Below are 16,254 nucleotides of genomic sequence, written 5' to 3'. Positions count from 1 at the left end.
CTTTTGACTTCTCTACTATTTCATAAGCTTTGTCTTCACCATACAGAGAACAAGATAATCCAAGAAGCACCTGATAACAGTTTGTTCTCTCTCTCTCTTTCTCTCGCTCTCTCTCTCACACACACACACAAACACACACACACACGAAAGAAAGATCTCTTTCTCTCGTGCGTGTGTGAGAGAGAGAGAATTTTTTTATTTATGTATAGGTGAGATTAAAAAAAAAGAGAGAGAAAGGAAAAATGCTACCAAAAGTTTGTTATTGTAAGACATTATATGACAAAGGTCACCTTTGTTGATGATTTTAAAATATTACTTGTCTCTTTGTTTGAAGAGTCAACTTGGTGGTTAAGAGCACTTGTTGCTTTGCAGAGGACTCAAGTTCAATTCCCAGCACCCACATGGCTGCTCACAACCATTTGTAGTTCCAGTACCAAAGGATCTGACACCCTCTTCTGACTTCCATGGGCACCAGGCATCCACATGGTACACATTTATACATGCAGGCAAAATACTCATACACATAAATAAACCTTTTTTTAAAAAAATACTACTTATCTGAGAAAGAAGGAAACAATTCCATTTGTTCATGGTCATGCCCACTCCCCTTTATATAAAGAATGATTTGCATTGACCAGAGAGTGTCTTGAATCACTTCTCAGAACAGGACCTAAAAGGACCCAGCTCCCAACAACTGTTAAGCAGAGCTCAGACACGTTGCACGGACCTGAAAAGGGTGTCTGGGATCACACAAACCTGGAGAGCTAGAAGTTATGGCTGGTGAGGGCAGAACATCCTTTCAACGTTCATCTCTTCTCAGCAAGATCCTACCATCCCAAAAGCCTAGTGCTTTCTTCCCAAACCCACCGGGAGTGATAACGGCAGATAGCTTTTTCCCCATTGAATAGAATATTCTCCATGTCTTTCCTGGCTGTCACTTCTTAACATTTGGTGTCCCTTTGGGGCAATGCCTTCATTGCATCTATACACATATAAGCAGTACAAGCACACACAGACACACAGAGATACAATACAACTAAATGCAATATACATGACTAGAAAAAAAATTCTTCTTTTGGTTTAATTCATTATCAAGCCTGGTTTCCAATGGTACCCTGACTCTTGCTAGCTTTAATACATTTACATTTAACTCTGCAGAAAAATTATTTCCCTTTAAAGAAAGAAGGAGATTTCTTCAGAGGCATGTCGTTTATTTTATTGTGGTTTATCTTTTTCTTTTATTTAAGGATGGTATGTTCACGGAACTAAGTGTAAGTTTTTGAGCACCTGAAAAAAAAAATGTGTTAGTTTCTACTTTTATTTTATTTGGGATCAAGAGGGTTGGGTTTATTTTTTTTTTTTCAGCAGAAAAAAAAATAAGATAAAGTGTTTTGGCCTTTCCAATCTTAGACCAACCCTGAGGTCCTGAGTTCAACCTTTCTCCAAAAAGAAAAATGTCAGGGCTGAAATGCACGCAATTTCACCTAATTTTCTGTGCCTCACTCTTCAAGAAGATGGATAGAGATGGCTCACCTCCCTGAATGGGCACAACTTACTTGGGAAAAATAAGAAATGTAAGTCGGTGGTTTAAGTAACTGCATTATGGTGAGGCGGATTTTTAGGCGCTCTGCGCAGTCCGTATTTTATAGCTGACCGGGGCAATCGTCTAATTATGCGCAGCACTCTCGCTATTGGCAGGAGCCATTGATCCTTAAGTATACGCTTTCTGGCATCCAATAAACGAGGACGATGAGCGAGCAAGGTTTTCAGCTCCTGGAACAGCAACGGGCTAATTAGTTGCATCTGCAGATTAATGACTTTCAAGTAGAAAGGGCGAAAGCAAAAGGAGAAGCCGCAACCACAGTGACAGAATGCAAATAAAAGTATTTATAAGGGCAGGCAGAAGGGTGGGGGTCAGGAAGGACCATCGATTGCTTTTACCCTCTGCAACGGTGACACATTCCGACGAGGGAGGGCGTTCCGCCAGTCTCGCTGCCTTCAGCACTGCTAAGACATACACAGACTCTATTGATAGATACAGGCAAGGCCAAGAGGGGAGACAGAAAGAAATTCTCCACAGAAAGAGCAACAGGGATCAAAAAGCGTCTCCCTTCTCACCCCAGCCAGTCTCTGCCTTCTCTTTGTCAGAGCGGCTTTCAATTTCTCATGCCCTGCCTCTCACCCTCACCTATAGAAAGACGGACTCGATCACTTGCTAGGAAACGTCCTAGCCAGAATACAGAATCGCACGCTGAAATGTTCTGTTTATTCTCATTTCCCAAGACAGCACCAAGCACCTTTGCACAAGAACTTTGTCATGTTATTTTTAACCCTATCTATCTCTCACGTAAATGTAAAAATGCTCCCTCGTGCCTTTGATGTATTATATTAGTGAAAGATCTTTGCCCATTCATAAAATCAAAAGCAAGGTTTGGAGGTGAGGATCATGCTAGGCTAGAGAACACTGTACCCTAGACTTTGGAATGCTGTTAATTAAAATTTCCTTAATATATACAGAGTGAGAAAGATAAACAACAATTATAAATAAATAAATAAAAATTTTAAATGCTATAGAATTGTGGAGAAATGGCTCAGCAGTTAAGAGTACTTGCCGCTCTTCCACGGAACCAGAGTTCACTTCCCACAGCTCAAGTCAGATGGCTCTTAACTGCGCGCTACTCCAGCTCCAGGGGACCCAATACCTGGCACCTATAGCTGCAGACACACACACACAAACACACACACCTTTTTAGTTTTTTTAAATAATTTTAATGAATCTCTTCAATCATCTTTAATGACATTCAAGAGACTAATACAGAATTTTTCTGGCCTCAAACTATTACCAAAAACTGTATTTACCATAATCATGATCAGATTGCTTAGTTTGTTCGCTTGTTGGGTTAGCACTGCCTAGAGTCACCCGCAAAGAAGGTATCTAACTAAAGAGCTGCCTCCATCAAATTGACTGTGAGGATGTCCTCAGGACATTTTATTGAACGTTGATTGACATGGGAAGACCCAGCCCACTGTGGGGAGTCTAACCTTAGACAGAAACCTAGGTGAGCAAAAGCCAAAGAATGCAAGCCAGTAAGCAGCTTTTCAACCACATCTCCTGCCTCTTTTTTCTGCTTGAGGTCCGGCCCTGATTTCTCTCGGTGATGGAGTAGGACTTAGAAGTATAAGTCGAAGAAATGCTTTCCTCCTCAAGTTGCTTTTGGCAATGGTATTTATCACAGCAACAGAAAGCAAACTAGAACAACTGCTGTGTAAAAGAAAAGGTATTTTATGGGTAGGACGAGAAACGAGAAAGACAAATGCCGGATGCTCTCTCTCCAAGTCTTCAGATGGAGCAGCTGCAGAAACCAGGAGAGGAAAGGGGGGACAATGGCGTAGGGGAGCAATAGAATAGAGAATAGCAGGGGCAAGCGATTTGAAGAAGAAATGGAAGACACAATGAGACTGTAATTAGGGAAGAGAAAGGCAATTACAGAAGAAGAAGGGTAGATGGTAAAATAACAGTAAGGACATCTGAAAAAGTCATAAGGAACCATGTTATTACCTACCTACCAAAAATTATATATAATACATATAAGTCTATATACATGCATATACAGTTTAAATAAAAAACTTCCATCTAGGCTGGCAATGGTCCTCCCAAAAGTCATACATTTAATAAAAATCCCAACACCAGGCCTGAGAAGCCCCATTTGAGCTTTTGGTCAGGGTTATCCAAAAGACACCCACAATGTTATAAGCTATTGCTATTGACCTTAATTGCCTCCCAGAGGGGTAAGGTAAGTCCATATTGCTGAAGATACCATACACTCCGGACACTGGACCCAAAGGACCTAAGCTGGATCTGACCTGCAAGCCTCCCCTGACAACTAGCTTTCATGATAGCAGAAAGATCTATGTCAGCTTCCAAAGCAGGGCGCAACCGATAGTCCTACCCAGCTATTATAACCACAACAATGGCCAGCATAGTAAGATAACCCTAAAGGTGCAGTAGTGGCATGCAGACCTTGATGATAGCTAATAGCTTTCTAATTGGACTTAAGACTTATTCAATAGAGGGAAACCATGCCAGATATTGGAAACCTAGTTAAATACCCAGGGCTCATGAAGCCATGGATGTTGAAAGAGAACCCACAAATGCCACTTTACAAAGCCAGCACAATTCTTTACTACATTCTAAATATTTACCCTTATATTAGCAGACAAATTCAGTTCTCTGCCTTCATTAAGAGGAACTTCACTTTGTAACAGAAACTATTACGGAAAACCACAACCAACCAAAATGAAGATAACAGGAAATTGTGCAGCTCCCAGTACTCTGCTGGAATCTTCACCCCGGCCCCTGACATTCATCTCCCCAAAGAGTCTGAAATGTTCCACTCCAAGCCCGCATCCCATCTCTCTCCAAACCCCGCCACATCTCAGAAAGCTCGCCAAATGATGGCCCCTCCCCCAGAGATGCTCAAAAACACTCTCACAGGGTATTTAAGCTGCTCCCCAAAACACAGGCACATGGTTTTCCCATCTCCTCTCCGGGGGGCTAGAAAATCACCCAGGAGCATTGGATCCATTAAACTTGAGCTTTTTCTCATTCAATTTGACTTGGTCTGATCTGGATTGCTGTGTCAGCAGACAGGCTTATTGGGGTACAGAAACTTTTCACCTAGTACCAACTGCACACATCTATAACACAAATCCTGTATCTAAGGCTCAGTTATCATTGAAGAGGAGGGAGCAGAAAGAATGTAAGACCAGGAGCAGATTTGTTGTGAGATTGTCTCCTAGAAATATCAGAGAGGCTACAACCATGAAGTCTTATTAACATGGCTACCTACACAAAACCTGAACAATGATGGCACCAATGGACATGCTAACATGGAAGAGTGACGGCTCGTGAGGCCTTAGACAAAGAACTATGGGCAACCAAGGAGTTCTGAAGGTGGGTGAGATCATCATCCCCAAGGATGAGTCTCCTACTGATTACAAATACCAGGTGGCTATCCCTGAGATCATATAAATACAGGTAACATTATAGGGACTAATCAGGTTCTCTTTGTATAGTTAGGAATGTGTGTGTGTGTGTGTGTGTGTGTGTGTGAGAGAGAGAGAGAGAGAGAGAGAGAGAGAGAGAGAGAGAGAGAACACAAATGCTTGTGATAACAATTAATAATAAAAAAAAAGAAGTCAAAGGGCTGGAGAGACGGCTCAGAGGTTAAGAGCACTGACTGCTCTTCCAGAGGTCCTGAGTTCAATTCCCAGCAACCACATGGTGGCTCACAACCATCTGTAATGAGATCTGGTGCCCTCTTCTGGCCTGCAGGCATGGAGGCTGAACACTGTGTACATAATAAGATGGCTCAGAGGGTAAGGGCACTAGCTGCTCTGCCAGAGGTCCCGAGTTAGATTCCCAGCAACCACATGGTGGCTCACAACCATCTGTAATGAGACCTGGTGCCTTCCTTGCCAGCAGTACATTGTATGCTTAATAAATAAACCTTGAAAAAAAGGTCATGAATTTAAAAGAGTAACAGTAGAGAAAGGCTTCATGGGATGAGTTGGAGGGAGGTAACTGAAGGGAGAAATGATATATCATATTTTTTAATTATTTAACTACATTTACTAAAGAACTGATACTTCAAAGCTTTGAAAAGGGTAAAACTTCAAAAATATTTAACTTGACTAAGAGCATACCATCCTCTCATTAAAATTCTCATTTTCTCACCACCATATGATGATGGCACACGCCTTTAATCTCAGCACTTGGGAGGCAGAGGCAAGCAGATCTCATGAGTTTGAGGCCAGCCTGGTCTACAGAGCGAGTTCCAGGACTGGCTCCATAGCTACTGAGAAAGTCTGTCTCGAAAAAAATAAAACAAAACAAAAATCTCATTTTCTCACATAGTGTTAGGATTTTCTGACCAGCATGTAAAGCCCAATAATGTTGAACTCATAAAGGATCCAGGACATTATCTGTGAAGAAAAATGTCCCATCTTTGGGCCAGTTTTTCTACCCAAACCTCCCACACAAACAAGGTTATGGCTCGCCTATAAATTCCCATTGCAATCTTTACTTTTCTTGCATTGTGCTTATCACAACTGTTATAAACATATTTTTGTTTGCTGTCTGTTCCCGTCTTTGTTCACAATCTGTCTCTAAGATCTAATATAGCACTATCCATAATAAGCTCGCTGTGTTTTTTTAACTAGATGAAATTAAAATCGCATTCTAGTTTCTACTCTGTCACTCAACAGCCAGATAACCTTTGTTAAATCATTTAATCAAGCTGTTTCATGTCTTGTAAAGCTTGTTTGGGGAACTAAATCAGACGATGCATGTAAATGAGCTATGTCAATTATAAAATTCTATGTGGCTATAATCCTCCACAAATACACACACACATAAACACATACACTCACATCACACACATAGACACACACGCACACACAACACACACCAACACAAGATAAGCAAGAAATTTGCTTATTTTGTTAAATTGTCAGTTAAATCTTACATTCTAGCTAATTATGATGCCAAAGATGACTTAAGATTTCTAGAGGACTAAAAGGATCGCAAGACTGGGAGTAAGCAATATAGTATCTAGTTTCTCTTCTACCAAGGAATTGTAACACCCGTCATGGGTTTGTTTCAAAAAAAAAAAAGGAAGAAAGAAAGAAAAGGAAAGAAACTGCAGATGTAGGTCAGCCTCCAAATGGCAGCCGTGGGAACGCTACCAACAATGTGAATGCATGGGAAACAAAGACCACGCGGCAAAGACTACACCTTGCCAGTTAATACACATTCCTGAGCGCTTGACATTTTTATGTGACTTAATTCACTCTGAATTATTCTAAGGAAGATAAGTTAGTAATTTTAAATTAAAGAGATTGCTATTGCATTTTTTATACTGTATTTGACTTTCGGGTGTAGCACCTGGAGCCATCTGCTAGATCGCTTTGCTTTGCTTTGCTTTGTAGCATCACTCACAACATTAGTGTGTCTCATAAAGCCTTTTACTGTTTTCAGAACTGACGTTATATTTCAGACCAATAAATTGAAGGCATAGGGATGTAGTTAAGTGACAGAGCATTTGCCTAATGTACACAAGGCCCTAGGGTCAATCCCCAACACTGCAAGACAGAACAGAAAGATGAAATTCCTCAAATTCAACAGATGTTTACTGAGTGCTATAAAAGAAATTGCACTTGACCCCAGACTATTGCAAGAGGGGGAAGAGACTGAACTCAACTCCACTAAAACAGAAAGGAGGGCAGGAGAGGTTGATAAATGCTCAGGTGAATAAATGGGAAAATAATGAAGGACATTAGGGGGAGGCCGGTTAACGGTCACATAGCTGGGTACCTAAGACACTTGGTAGGGTAGACATAGTCTCCTGCTTTTGCTATTTCTTTGATGAGGAGTGGGGTCCTATGGTTCACATTGGAAATGCTTGTTAGAGTTGGAGAGTCCATTCTTACACACATGGCTATTCTTCTGCATAGTCCAAACCCAGCAGTGTCTAACCAAGCGTCTTTTTGATTCAGGCAGCCAGTGGTCTGCCTCTAGTTTGCTCATCCTTCTAGTAACATGATCTATTTTTTACATTATGAGGAAATGTAAATGTTTTACTTCCCTTTTTAAATTTTTATTAGTTTGTATTAATTAGTGTGGCCCTGTTTATATTTCCACAATACATGCATTACTTGCTGATTAAATTCAGTCTCCCTACACCAACCTTCCTTCCTATCACACACCCTTCTCAACCTCCATTAGTCACCATTCTGCATCTAGGCCACATTTTCTAGCATCTATATATCAAAGAAAATGCTCTATACTTATGTCTGCAACTGACTTATTTCCCTTAACATGGTGCTCTATGGTTTCATCCCTTTTGCCACAAAAGACAGGATTTCATTCTTCCTTTTAGCACTTCGTTGTGTGTGTACCTTTATCCATGCATCTGTCGAGGGGCGCCTAAACTGATGCTAAGTCTCAGCTATTATGACGAGTGCTAAAATAAACATGCAGAGATACGTGTAAACATGTATATCTCCAATACGAAGAGTGTGCTTCCTTTGGGCCTCTACCCAGAGGTGTAATAGCTGAATTACATGGTAGATCTATTTCATGATTGTTTCAAAACAGCAGTCTAATAACTTATAAAGCGAAATGGCTGCAGCTCCGGACTAGGGGTCGGGATTCTGGAAATGAAGAATGTGTGCCTTTCTGAGGGAGGCAATCATTCCTCCTATCTCGTGAGCACGGCGTAAGATGGGCCACCTCCGTGAGGTGTGACTCCTTAGTCCGGTGAATGGCTCGTCAAACTGGATTGATTCTTCCATGTCCCGGATAACCTGAAGTGTTAGGTCTGTACCCAGGCCAGAGAAGTAGCTTTCTATAAAGGGCCTCCCGGCGCCCTAACACAGCCACTGTGACAGAAATATACTGCTCTAAGTGTTATTTTGATGTTTTTTGTTGTTGTCCCGTGCATATCCAGTTGATCTTGGTCTCAGAGTTCTCTGCAAACGCCACAGTCTTTATCTCTTCTGACACACACTCTCAACTGCAATTTAAATACTGCCCATATCTCCCTTTCACTGCATTTGATCGCGTGGCATATTTACAAGATGAGTCCCAATAAAGCAGGCTCGTTAAATTTAATGGGTCACTTTTTATATTTGGGTGAAAGGCCTTAAACTCTTGTAAATTAGGCTTGGATTTACAACCCATGACGAATGTGATGGCAAATACTGATCTCCTAGGAAATTCCTTCAACACTCTGGTCCCCACACAATGAGGGATGGATGGGGCCCCTTTCTGTTATTGGTTACACAAATGGCATGGTATCGTTTGATACATGAGTAACATGCTCAGACCCATGACAGGTCTCACGGAGTACTTCCATTTTTAAATTTTTACTTTAAAGAGGAATCATACTGTATGTATGCGTATACATATAGACACTTCGTACCTTGTTTTCGAAATATTTCAAAATAAAACAGAACAAATTGAGAGAGATTTGAGGTTCCCCATACAGTTGTTCAAATTACTGCATTTGTGATTCTTTCTCACAAATTGTACCTCTTCAAGAAAACCAGACATCAGTCAACTTCAGCCTTAACATCCCTAATCCTGCTGGTAGACTTTTATAATTTTCTGTACCAGTGAGTTATTGCTTGACTAGTGTTTAAATATTATGCATTGTAAAGTTTAAATAAGGAAATTATTTACACAGGAATGTTTTTTAAGCATATTGACAATTATATAGTTCTCTGAACACTTAGTCATGCAGTCAAGTGGAAAACCGTTCAGGAAGTCTCCCCTCTACCATTTCCCCACAATGAAGGGCACCTCGGGAAAGACGCACTTAATCTCCAGAGACGCATTTCAAGCCCCTAATCTTACTTCACAAGTGCACTCTGCGACTTCTTGTCATCCCAACAAAATGCAGGTAAATGATGGAGAAGCTTAGCTCAGACCCTTTAAATATTTACTGGCTAGTCGATTCTTAGTAATACACGCTGTAGTGTTAGACTCAATTTCATCCTTGAGTGGTCTGCAGACAATTTGGACGGGCTTACTGAGAAGCGCGGGATCTTTCCCCGCTCTGCCTTTGAGAAGCCATCCCCTTATCGTAAGTGAATTAGTTGAAGAACTTTCCCGCTAGTCGGGTGTATCAACAAATCAGCCAGGCCAGCCGTACTGATGGCTCATTTATCCCGGCTCGGTTGAGCTGGCTAGAGAAAAGGCCCATGGAAGGAGGGTCCGCTCTACTGAGTTCTCATGGACACTGATCCCAGTCACAAAGGGCGCTTCATTTCCAAAAATATTGGTCTATTTTCCGGGGAGAAAACCAACTTGATTTCTGTTTCATTTCTTTTCTACAACAGGGGCCGGAGCCTGAGTGAAAAGGATGCATGGCTTCCTAACTTCTTGAGGCTTACCTTTAAAAACCAAAGTGTTGCCAAGGTCATGGTGAGAAACGAAAGCCGCTGAGGACATGCGGTCACAGAAACCTACCTGCTGACTAGTTTTCTGGGTTTCAGTTAAAAGTCACCTGAGAATATGATTCTTATCTTTAAAGGATGAAGTAAATCTATATACACTCACAAAAATATCAAAAATAACACAACTAAATTTCAAGTTTTTTTCTGTATTTCATGTATGTGTATGTACATATGCATTATATATGAAGGGAACTCAGAGAATTAAAACTAGGAAGTGAAAATTTCTTTCTATGAATATTTTGCATTGCTAGAATGCATACAATACCAGATACTGTCACTATCATATTTAGTTTTAATAAAGAGGTCATTTTCTCCCTTTTTTCTTTCCTCACGGCCCAGATGGGCCCTGGGGCACAGTGTTAGACCGCAGATGGGCAAACTGAACCCAGTCTGTTGAGATAGAGCAGCTAATCTATTGAACCAGCCTCAGAACAGGCTGCAGACATTACCTGGGCCCTCCAGGGATGCTGTGGAAATCTCACTCTGGGCCTGAATGCCCCGGTATCATAGCAAACCCAGCCTGCCCTGCATTCTCTCTAGCTAATAAGCAAGATGCTTTTAGAAACCCTTTGGTCTCCTTCTTTCCAAAGCATCTTTTCTCAACTATAGACCGTGCTGTACTCAAAATTATTCTACTCATGAGTTTGGGAAAATATCTTACTGGTGTTTTGTTGAGGGTTCTTGAAGTAAGTAAAGAAGAGAAAAATTCCCCGGTCTTGATTCTGCCTGGAGGCTGCAACACAGGATCCCTCCAGATGTTGGAGAGATGGCTCCTTGCTTTCCTGAGGCAAAGGAAGCGCCCCGCCGTAATTACTCTCTTGTGCTGATTGGCACACTATCATAGCTAACACAAGCGAGAACATGAAAGACCAGGTTAGAACAGCTCTGCCGCTGTAAATTGAAATAATAAACTTTGGCAAACACAGAGGATGGCAAATTCAATTTGACAGGGCTCTCAAAGCAGACTAAAAACAACAGAGGGAAGCTGAATAAATAGGATTAGAAGGCATTTTATTTGATTATTACATCATTGGATGAAGCAACTTGTAATGCAATTCCTCCAAATTGTTAATGTGGTATTCACAAAATAATGGTAGAAATCAAATTATCGTTATGTTTGACATTCAAAATCACTGATTTCCAGACTGGAAGGGAATTTTCTAACTTTAGCGCCAAACATTCTCTCTCTTTAAACAAACACACTTTGTAAAACAGTTTCACCCAAGCTTGCTCGGGGATGGGAGGAGGGATGTAGCTGCCCTTTTCCTGCCTACAAGTTCCCTACCACTCAAATTCCAGAAAAGCTTTTTTTGTTTTTTTTTAAATCCTTAGGTATCTATTTAGAGTATCATTTGGAAATGATCACTACCTTAACTTCAGATATAAAGACTTTCCGGGCAAGCTGCAACATTGCCTATTAATCCCAGCATGGAGGAGACTGAGACAGTAGGATGGCTTGGACTACATAATGAGACCTTGTCAGGGATAAATAATGGCAGCAAAGATCAGACTTTAGCTCACTTAAGATTTGCTAACTAAAACAGTTGGGAAAGAAAGAAGAAGAACCACCGCTAGGGAATATACGGGTCTAGCAAATTAGTGGCTGTAGGTTCTCCTCCCCTCCCTCCCCCCCATAGCCGTGATTTCTCCAACGCTGATTAGTTAGCTAGGTTTTCAATGAATGGGCCTTTAGTCCAATCACAGAGTTGTTTATCATCAAGGTATTTGTGTTACTATCGCGCTCATATTATTATACTTAGAGCGCTATACTGGTTCTTGTGATTCATAGACATCAGAGCTGGGTAGGACTATTAGAAGCTCCTTTAAAAGCTTGCGTGGCACCTTTGGTACCATGAAAGCTATTCCTCAGAGCGGGCATTCAGGTCAGTTGCAAGAAAAAAAAATTAAATTCATTGGAAAGAATATGTCCTGCGTTCTTTAATAAACCTTCCAGTATTCTGTTCATCATCTTATACCTTAACTGTGCTCCAAGGCCAGAAAGAACCACTACTTTTTAAATAATGAAGAGAGGTTAAATATGAAGTTTTAAAAAAAAATGAAACAAAGCTGATTAGAAAGAGGAGCAAAAGTTCACTGGAGAAAGATTATGTAGTGCTGTTTAACCTGCATAAGATAATACTGAGGAAGGTTTAGGGAGAGATGTTCTCAGCCACATAAAATAGCCCTGCAGGAGAACGCTTGACCTCTGCAATGGTTCATGAAGAACCTGTCACGTGTGAGGACAGGAATGGAGAACGACACCAATTCAGTCTGGTGAAGAGCTAGGTATGTAGTAAATGAATGGCCTTGCAGTGTAATGGGTGCTGTAACTGGTGCATGCGTGAAGAACAAACAGTGCAAAGGGAATGGGAGCGCCTCCAGGGGTGGAGCTGAGGCTGGGCGGTCGTAAAGGAAGATGGAAATGGCACGTTCCAGCCAGGAGAAATGGTATATGCAGAGACAGAAGACAGGAAAACGGCAGTGACTTCAGGGGCTTGCAGTGAGTTCAACAAAGGTAGACACTGTCATCCGACATGAGAAGCCAGAAAAGCCAAACCCATGGGCTTCAGTTAGGTAATGGAGAAATCTAGACATCAGTTAATAAACTGTGCTTACCTTTAGCTACTTACAAGGGCTTCCCAACAGCATCCTTCCTACCAGGAACTAAAGACGCCTTCCTGGGAGGAGGCCGCCAATCTACTTTCCAGTTCTAGACCATAATCATTTCGATACCATGGAGGTTCTTTCAATCCCTGCTAACACTTGAGGACTCAGTCAACTATGACAGGGAGCCCCCCAGAAGCCAGGCCTGTCCAAACTGGACAGCCGGAGCTCAGTGGCTGTAAATCACATAGGGCCAGACTGAAGCCCTGCAACTGGAATCTCAGTTCTCCTGCAGGGACCTGGTAGGCAGAGGTGGGAGAGTCACCCAGAGGTGTGTGGGCCTTCCAGGCTGGAGTACACAGTCTGGGGCAGGAATAAAAGACTCTGCTTCGGAAGGTGAAAGACAAGACCCAACTCCTCAAAGTTGTCTTTCAGGCTCCACAAGCATGTAGTATATGGCACCCACACTCTTACACACACACACACACACACACACACAAGATCAGTAAAATAGAAAGAGAGCCACTAAAGTTTCTGTCACGTAAGATATGTGATCAAAATGGCTTAATTTTTTTAAAAATGAAAATCTCCGTATAGAAATATTTATTACATAGTTTTTATGCCCTGTGGATTAGCTTTTTTGACACTGTTTGACCTTTGGGTCACTGAATAAGGGCGACAATAAAAGAATTCTCACTTCCCTTATGAGACGGACCACCTGTTTAAATTTTCCTGCCTTTCCGAAGGAGTTGAGGCAGGTAAAAGCTCCCTGGGAGCAGGCTCCCCTAGAGTGGCAGTCTACAAAAGGCAGAGGTACCGTCTGGTGTCGAGGTCCTTTTCCCAGTGGTGTCCTTGGTATCCCTTAGCAGCAAGTGGCATCCGGTGTGGCCTCCTGGCCCTAAGCTGTCCACAGGTTTGCCCTCTCACCCCAGAGCCAGCCACAGGGCCAGAGTATGTTGCCGAGTTCACAGTTCCACCTGAAGACAAGCCAAGAGCTGCCAGAAGGAAGGAAAGAACTCTAAGGTCACTCAGCAAAACTGGAACTTGGGGGGGGGGGGGGGGGCGGTCAGAACACACATTCTGCTCGGATTCACTGCTGGAGTCAGATCTTTTCAAATACACTGTATTCCACCCACGTTCAATCAATACCAAGTGTTATCATAAGAAAATAAAACCCCAACCTTTTCCTTTTAAAAAAATTCATTTTTTAGTAAATCACATAAAATATTTTTTTCTCTTGCTCATTTTTCCTCATATTTTAATTATCTGTCTATCTACTCCTATGTGAGCATTTTTCTCCTCATTTATGGAAGATATCAGTTCTCTCTCTCTCTCTCTCTCCCTACCTCCCCTAGTGCTCACCTAATGAAGCCAAGTAGTTTCTCATACAAAATCCCTAAGCTTTAAAAAGAAAAAGAAAAAAAAACTTCTAAGTTTTCATTTTTTCCCTTCTGATTAGAAGTTTTTTTTAACAAAAAAAAAAAAAGAGGGAGCTGCTGACTTTCAAAAGTCATTTTTCCAATAGTTGTAAGTATGTGGCCATCAGACTATCCATCTTGAAGGGGTCTGATGTGGACAGCAATTCCAAACTCTCAGGGTCTAGGAGGACCTGTGCTCCCTGAGAGGATACCCAGATGTCTCAGGGTCAGGGGTCCTTTAAGGCCACGCTGATAGCCATGTGAGCATGGTCCTCATGATCTGATTAAACCATCTGCAGAAATGTTCCTTTAATGTCTCTTCATTGTCCTGTCCTTGAAAGCTTAATGCTGCTTTGTTTTCAAACTCTTATTAATCAATTCAACAATTTATTGAATACCAACTAGACACTTGGCTCTGAGTTAGGTACAGAAATAGATCAATGAGCAAAAGATATGATCATTTCTCAAATGTAGTAGACACTCCCCAGAAACAAGTCCCAGTCTAGCTTGAATGCCGGAACTCCCCAGGGAGCTTTGGCAATCACAGCACACCTCTAGTCCCAGGCTAACAAATTCAAAGTTTCAAAGACAAAGACCTGTTTTCTCAAGAGTCCCAAGTGATTCCAGAGTGAAAGACAAACACAGTAAACAAATAATTGAATCGACAAATTAAAAGTCATAACATTAATGAAGACAGGATTTGTAACATGTTTCAAAGGCTTCAGTGTCATTCTCTGATATATGTAGCCAGACTAAGTGGACACCACTTGCTCATAGTAGCTAAAAAGGCAGCCCAGCACAGGACCATCTGAAGAAACAGTGACCTTCCTGGCCATCCATCCCTCCATGTGTCACATCTGTGCTAAGCATCTGGGAGTTTCTAGTCATTGCCACCCACTCCAGTGAGTAAACCCCTGCCGCTCATCCAGTGGGGACATAAGCTGAAGGTCATGAGCAAAGGTTTGCCTGACCCTTCCAAACCCTGGTGAATTATCCAAATAGGGTCACTTCATTAAAATGCAGGGCTCAGAGTACAAACTGGAGTAGAGAGCTTTGGAGGGAAGATATGGCATAAGATGCCCAAGCTACAGGAAAAGAGGAAAGCTGATCTACTAGGTCTGTTTGCAGACTTAAAGAGAAAAAAATAAATTCTGTAAGGCTCTAAAGCAAGATTGTCTGGGATTTGCTAAGGGATATGTGCAGAATCCTTATATAATGAGCTTCTTTAAATAAACAAACATCTTCTGGCTTCCCAAAGCTTCTGGGTCCTGGAGAGGTGATTAGAAAGCAGGGGTGGTGGCTGAGCCTTGTTGCTGCAGCTGCGAGCCTCCCTTCCCCATCAGTGGGCTCTCACCTGGTCCACGCACAGTGCTTAAGAGAATGATTGTGCTCTTGTTTCAGTTCATGATTTTAGAAAGTCCTCTGGAATCACTCGTTTGATTTACACTGCAGTAGATGGAGCCGTACCTATGAGTCCATTATCTCCTTGTTGCAGTCTTGCTTGCTCTCCAGCCTTTCTTTGGGCTGTAAACTTTAATCAGGTCACTATAGCGACATCTAATTGTCACCAAGCAGATAATCGGGAAATTAAGAAACAGTGATATGTGGACAACTACAAGTCTCTAAGGGGAAATCACTCTTTTCTAATCCCACATAATCCAAGTTTTAATTACATAATGAGAGTATCACATTTTTTAAAAAAAGCAAGCATACAAAAGTACTTTAAGAAAGAAATTGGTGGAAGGGGAATGGGGGAGGAGGTGGCTAACAACAAGCAAATGCGCTGAGACTGCTCTTCCCAAGATCCCAAGAAGAGAAATGGTAAGTAATGATACAAGTTTGGGACTTATTTTAAACAGAACACAAAATCTACACTGTGAGCTTAGTTTTTTTTTTGAAGGTTGCCCAGTGACGGACTGACAACTAGGCCTGCTCTACAGATGACTGACATTAAGATGGAACCCGGAGTGACCCTGACTGCTAGTCAAGACATGTCACTCACACAGTCTACATCATAAATGTATGAAGTAAGAAAAACAAAACAAAACAAAAGATGAATTTGGTTTTTTTAGTAAATTCTTATTCTTTATTCTAACTTCAAGACATAAAGTGCTTGTAAAAAGTTCCATCATGTTTCTTTCTTCATATTAACACTCTTTTTTTAATTTTTTTTTATTGAGAATAAGAAAAAAAAAGTTTCCGCCGCCTCCCA

General features: G+C 41.5%; 1 pseudogene; it reads left to right on the top strand.

Annotated features, from left to right (window-relative positions):
- The window catches only part of LOC126497978 (60S ribosomal protein L8-like), a 64,010-nt pseudogene that overhangs the window by 31,962 nt on the left and 15,794 nt on the right, over positions 1-16,254 (top strand).

This window comes from Alexandromys fortis, unplaced genomic scaffold (assembly GCF_014885135.2).
Source record: "Alexandromys fortis isolate MF-2015 unplaced genomic scaffold, M_Fortis_MF-2015_v1.1 scaffold_13, whole genome shotgun sequence".
NCBI lineage: Eukaryota > Metazoa > Chordata > Mammalia > Rodentia > Cricetidae > Alexandromys > Alexandromys fortis.
This window is presented reverse-complemented; position numbering and strand designations above follow the sequence as displayed.